Raw genomic sequence first — 6,841 nt, forward strand, 5'->3', positions numbered from 1 at the left:
CTGGACCACAGACTCATCTCTCTCTCTCTCCCTCTCTCTCTCTCTCTCTCTCTCTCTCTCTCTCTGGCCTTGCTCTGGTGGAGGGTGTGCCACTGTGTGTGTGCCATCATGTTAACGTTAGCCTCAGTTAAACCTTGCAATGCCTCGTTAGATGAAGCTGTGTTCTGTGTGTCCTGTGTGTCCTGTGTTCTGAGCTGTGTTCTGAGATGTGTGCTGAGCTGTGTTCTGCATGTGTTCTGTATTCTGAGATGTGTTCTGAGCTGTGTTCTGTGTTCTGAGCTGTATTCTGAGCTGTGTGCTGAGCTGTGTTCTGCATGTGTTCTGTGTTCTGAGGTGTCCTGTGTTCTGAGCTGTGTTCTGAGCTGTGTTCTGTGCTGGTGTTCTGCATGTGTTCTGTGTTCTGAGGTGTCCTGTGTTCTGAGCTGTGTTCTGAGCTGTGTTCTGTGCTGTGTTCTGAGCTGTGTTCTGAGATGTGTTCTGTGTTCTGAGCTGTGTTCTAAGCTGTGTTGTGTTCTGAGCTTATATAGTGATTTTACTAACTATTATATTTCTCTCTCCTCTGGTCAGGGGCATTGCCGGGTCTGTGCAGCGATAAGTAAGGGATAATGTATGGCTACGAGGTCATTGTCGCAAAATAATTGACCGACACGGAGTTTAAAATACCGAGGCGCCGCGCCGAGGTGTTTTAAACGTAGTGAAGGTCAATTATTTTGCGACAATGACCGAGTAGGCTATACATTATCCCGCTTATTACATGGCTAACTTACTAACAATATACCTAATTCATTTGACAAATCGCAGTTGTTCTGTGGCTCTGTCAGCCCAAATAAAGTGATTATTATTATCGCGGGCAGCCTTCTGGCTCCGCTGTGTTCTGGCTCCGCTCGTCGCTCCGCCCCCTGTCATCGCCGGCAGCAGAACACTGTCTAATTGCACTGAAACAGTGTGTGTCAGTGGGCTTGATTGCCAACAGCTGCGCACTGCGGTCATTATTGAAAAAACAGCGGTCATTATTGAAAAATAATGACCGCAGTCGGGGGGCTATTGACCAATCACAAGCAAGCATTTCGGCGAATGTGAAAACGCCATGTAATAACACTGTATATTGACTGTAGAACGGGAGCTCTCTCTCGCTCTCTCTCTCTCTCTCTCTTGCTATATGTTGACTGTATCATGCCCAGCCTCGGGCAGCGCTATTATTTAAGAATATGTTGACTGTATAAAAAAAATTTAATGTTTTTTTTTAACCTTTAGGGGGGGGCGGGGGGGGGGGCTCGCGTTTAAATCTTGCACAGGGCCTCGCATTTCTCCCAGGCGGCCCTGCCAGTACGTATAAAAGTCAGTTTTTAAAGCACCTTTTCTTGAATATAGCTCTGTGACTGAGTGATGGAAGATGGATTCCATTACAAACAAGTACATAAATACATTGATTAGTGCTATGTACATTTTTGGTGAAAATATTCTGTGAAATCTCTTAACTCTTTGGACGCCAGAGCCGATGATAGTCGGGTTATCTCGCCATGCGTTGAGCGCCAGGACCCCCGAAAACCAGAGTATAGTCGGGTTTTCATCGTTATTTATTTTATTCTATATTTCCATTCATTACAGGCACACAGACTCAGGGGTTAACATGGGGAATCATCCTGAGAACGCCAAAGTGCAATACCAGCCGCATCCACCCAGGTGGCAGTATCGAGCATCCTTTGAAACATAAATTCTTGGCCTGTGCGTCAATCAAAAGTCTCTGTCGGATTTAAATTTGTCGGGCAAGGGGAGTGGTTGTCCCGATCGGATTGAGAAGCGCCAAGTGCTCCCGATGCATGATGTGTGGCGGATTATGTTGGCGACACAATCGACACCAATACTGGGACTTGCAATCAGATCATTGGAATATAATATGGGGTACATCCTAGTGAATGTAAGGGCTATATGATATCAATCCTGCTGTGATCCAACCATGACTTCACCTCGATCACAACATGTGTCTGTAATGTTACTCCACAACGTATGCCGTTGGTGACGATCAAAGCATCAAAAAACGGGATGGGATTAGACAGGATCACTCTAAAACTATACTCATATTCACCACGGTATAAAACGAGAATGTATGGATGAAATTTCTTTTCTTTTTCACATATTGAACAATAGATAATCAATGTCAAATGGGCCATAGTATTGTATCCATAGCTATAATATAGAATATAGTTATATCCCTGCAATCACCGCCACTTATTCCTATCTCTTAGAGCTTGGCGTGGTAAGTACAAACAATGCTCAACTGCGTGGCGTCCATTGAGTTAAGAATTAGCCTACTTCCCTGCAGACTGATGTAGGTGATACCAAAAAAAACAGACCCGGAAGAAAATTAAACATGCTGATATAAAGTAGTTCACGAAAAACAAACTGTGTGAACAGCCATTCCAACATTTCACTTGACTGTGATACATTTAAATGTGCAATCCCATCTTTAAAATGTACTTGTTATGGTGACGCGCTAACAAGGACATCTAAAAACACAGCACACTTCCATCTGTAAGTGTGCCATGTTTTTAAATTGTGCACTTACATGCCGGTATATGCCACCACGATATAAGTAAAAAAAATATAAAAAAATTCACATTTGCATACGGAAATCACTTATGCACAATCAGGAACTATAATACATGTCTGCACCTTGGCTGGCTTGAGGAACAGGTTGCGGAATACATTTTATGCCAAGGTTGTTTCGCACCAAACAATTCTTTCAAATATTCTGGTAGTGGTCCAACAACACCACCAGCCCGCTTTATCTCTTATTCAAGCACCAACCGAGAGAGAAAACAAGTCAGCAAGCTTTAGTTTAGCTTGAATGCAGTAAAACATGTGCATGAAAAGGAACTATGATGACTGTTGGTGGTGGGCATGATATGATGAAAATGTATTAATACAAAGGTTCACACACCTTTGTTTGTATTCTTGGAGGAGAATGGAAATTACATTATTCAAGACAAAATAATCACCCCATGCGCTCTTGCCGCCGTCAACCGTTGAAAGCATGTGGTCTGAAACGTTGTCTTCTCATCAACATGTGAGCAAATGTGTTTACATTGAATGAACTGCAGCTGTCCTTAAAGCTTGAGATTCTCCCATCTGATCTCCAACCATTGTCAATCAAGTTGTACATGTTTTAATTGATTGTTATCCTTACTTGTCTTAATGTTATGATTTTATATTCTGTGTGATTTTATATGCAGAAACAAGCTCTAAAAAAGAATCAGCTGTGTACAATAAAGTCATTCTTCGCAGCCTCTATTCCATAAGTTAGGTATACTCAGGCTAGATCCACAAATAATGGATTGCACGGTACTAATTGCACCCTTACTTAGTTACAATTCATTATGAATTGAAAATGGGGGACCCTGATGTAAACAAGACAAAAGTATTTCTCTGGTCTGCATCCCCTTAACAATTATGTGTATTGAGCCGTACTGTATTGTACCCATTCTGCAATCTGATGATTGCGGTGATTGATTGAATGAAAATGTTATTAACAGATTGCAGAATGGATACAATACAGTACGGCTCAATACACATAATTGTTAAGGGGATGCAGACTAGAGAAAGACTTTTAGGGTCCCCAATTTTCAATTCATAATGAATTGTAAGTAAGGGTGCAATTAGCACCGTGCAATCCATTCTTTGTGGATCTAGCCCTCAAGTGTCTATCAAGTGAATCATCTTCAGACTGGTTTATTTGTGTATAGTTCTTTAAATAGAGCCCTTCCCCCTTTCTTTCATGACATGTTTACCCACAATCATCAAATTCATAATTACCCCACACGTAGCTCCTGTTTGTTTAGACCACCCCTTTCCCGCACTTCCCAATCTCAGTTATGTATCATACGCTGAGCGTCTCGCTCTAGCCTATTGAGATATTCATCTTTTGTGGACATATTGTGCGCGCGTTGAACAAATTCTACATGCACCCGCATTCGCCCGTGGCCACGCCTGCTCCTGTGTTTCCTTAAAACACAGGGTGTGGCCACTCTCATGCCCTTCCTTGTCTTTTTCACGTGTGATTCTTGTTATACACACCTGTCAGCCAGTGAAAGCGTTATGAAGAAAAGAGAGAAACTAAAGAACGTCGGATTACCGCCAGAATTTCCCCAGCCCCCGGGTTTTCCCCAGCGTGTCCAGACGGGACATCGGCCCTACGCTGGACTTTCTTCAGAGTTCCGTGACAGTGGACCGGTGAACGTGGTACAGCATTCAGTAGTCGAACTGGGCCGTGCTCAGGTAGGGCCGGCAACGGCATCCTCTAGTGTTGGTACTGTCACTGACGCCCGTTGTCCCGTGAGACAACCGGGCAGTGTATGCAGCGCAGGGGGGCTGCTTACTCGGGTGAATGCGCACAACGTGTAACATTATTAAGTGTTTTTCCCAGTATAATGCTAATGCTGTTGTTTTCGGGGCTCCACTCCCGTGTGTCGGGGGGACGCAGAGGCCATTACATCGCTGAGGGACAGACGGTGTCTAGCGTTAAGGGTTTAACCGAGAACTTAACTACCTTTTACACAGGTAGACAACCTGATGGCAGGGTTAAGGGCCGGTGTGCCACGCTTAGAGAAGCAGTTGGTTTCGGTCCTCTGCCCAGACATGGTAGAGTGGCACCCCGACCAGAAGCCGACGCCAAGGGGCGAGTCGGCCCGGCAAGTGGCTGATGAAGCTTATATCGCCGCAGTACAGAGTTTAGCAGCAACGAATAACATTGCTCAGTTGGCTACTTTTCTGTCGAAAATGGTGTCGGGCGGTGGGGTCTTGGGGACGGCCTGACGACAAGACCCTCACTCAGGGTTTTGAGGTTATACAGCTTTTGACGCAGCCGCAAGCTATAACCGCAGGGAGGGTGAGGACGCTGTCTACACTTGTTCACAGACATCTGTGGTAGAGCAGTCTCCCCTGGAGGAGGAGAGGAGAATTCCCCTCCTCAGGGCCCCCCTCTCCGTGGATGGACTTTTTGGTTTGTCAGCGGAGGCGCGGGCGGCCTATAGCCAGGGCCCCACACCTCACGGCCAGAGGTGAGAGCATTGTCTCATCAGCGGCTGCTGCGAGACCCCCGACCAGTGTGTCCCCCGCCCAAGACAACCTGTAGACAGAGGGACAGGCTCTCACGGTACCGACAGACCCCGGCGGCTGAGGGATCGACCGAATTAGATGGACGCCCCTCCCTCCAAGGAGTAAACCGTCACCATCTCACTGTGTCTAGCACGCGTTCCGTTCACTCCCCCCTGTTACGTTATGGGACACAGGGCTCTGTTCTGTCCCCTCTGGCGTTGGGCCGCGTTCCCGCAGGGAAGCGTAAGCGGCCCGACATATCGCTTCTCATGGGGCTGATACCCAGCAGCTAGCTAGACCTGGGTCTGTCTATGAGAATGTTGTACTGTCAGGAGGCTCCCTCGCCACACGCTCGGCGTGTGCGCTTGGTGAGCCTGGTGTTGTATGTGACGACGGATCTCAGCAACGTGAGGTCACAGCGCGGGTTCCCCCAGCCCCGCCCTCGCCAGGCTGGGTATTACGCTTGTGCTTCCCCCGTCCGGACTACCAGTCCTAGCAGCGCCAGTGCGTCAGGCACGTGTAATTTGGGTGATAGTAATATCACTACAGGGCTACGGTGTGTGGGGGGCTTTCACCCTAGACAGAGTGAGGGCCACACATCATGCATGTCCAGCCGTAGAGCAGGCCATCCCCAGCTGGCTAATCGCTTTGCTAAAACGGGACAATGCTCAGCGGGGGAGCCACCTCATTCACCAGGAGTGATGACTGTCGTTCCCTCCGTTTCAGACCGCCCCTTTCTGTCGGGGCCCCCCCCTTGGGTGCAATTGCCTCGTTGGTAGAGTCAGGGTGCGAAACCCCAACCCCACGAGATACCTTGCTCACGCGGTCAGCGAAGCCAGGGTTTGCAATGCACAGCGGGAGGGACCGGGCTACCTATCTACGGTTCTTAGCGGGCCAGCGCCAGTCGGCAGCGAGGCCGCTTTGCGATTTTTACCATGTGTGGCTACAGAAGTGCCACATATCGGTGTGGATGTTGAGAGCTGGGCTCGTGTTGCAGTTTGCACACCCCCACTCTCCGTTTTTGGGTTTGATACAGACTCTATTGTCAGAGTCCACGGCAGTGACAGCCCTGGCCGACAAGATTCAATCTCTGTTGGCGAAGCAGGCCATCGTCGCGGTCCCATGGGAGGACGCAATAAGTGGTGTTTACTCCAGATATTGTCTGGTGCCCAAGAAAACGCGGGGTGTCAGACCCATACTGGACCTGTCCTCGTTCATTCGCTTGATTGGGGCGAGAAGGTTCAGAATGTTGACGTCAAACACCTGTTATGCGCTGTCAGAGTGGGAGACTGGTTCACCTCCATAGACCTGAAGGATGCGTATTTTCACATCCCGATCTTACCTGCGTTTCCTGTTTCAGGGAATAGTGTATGAGTACCAGAGACTGCCGTTCGGCTACTCTCTGGCCCCTCGCACCTTCACCAAGTGCTTGGAGACCGCGCTGGGACCTCTGCGTCGTCAGGGAAGACGGATTTTATTCTACCTGGACAACATTCTGGTCCTCAGCTGGTCGGAGGGGATCACCAGGTCTCACACCAGGCAGGTGGTGGAACACCTCACCAGCCTCGGTTTTGCTGTGAACTGGGAGAAGAGTACTCCTCTTCCCAGCCAACAGGTGGAGTACTTGGCCTTAATTCTAAGCTGAAGGTCTATGAGGGCAACCCTCTCAGAGCGGCGGTGAGAGGATATTCTCAGCAGGCTCGGGAGGTTCTGTCCTGGCAGGACGGTTACGGCGCTGTCCGTGATG

This window comes from Notolepis coatsorum (genome assembly GCF_963971535.1).
Source record: "Notolepis coatsorum genome assembly, chromosome: 12".
NCBI lineage: Eukaryota > Metazoa > Chordata > Actinopteri > Aulopiformes > Paralepididae > Notolepis > Notolepis coatsorum.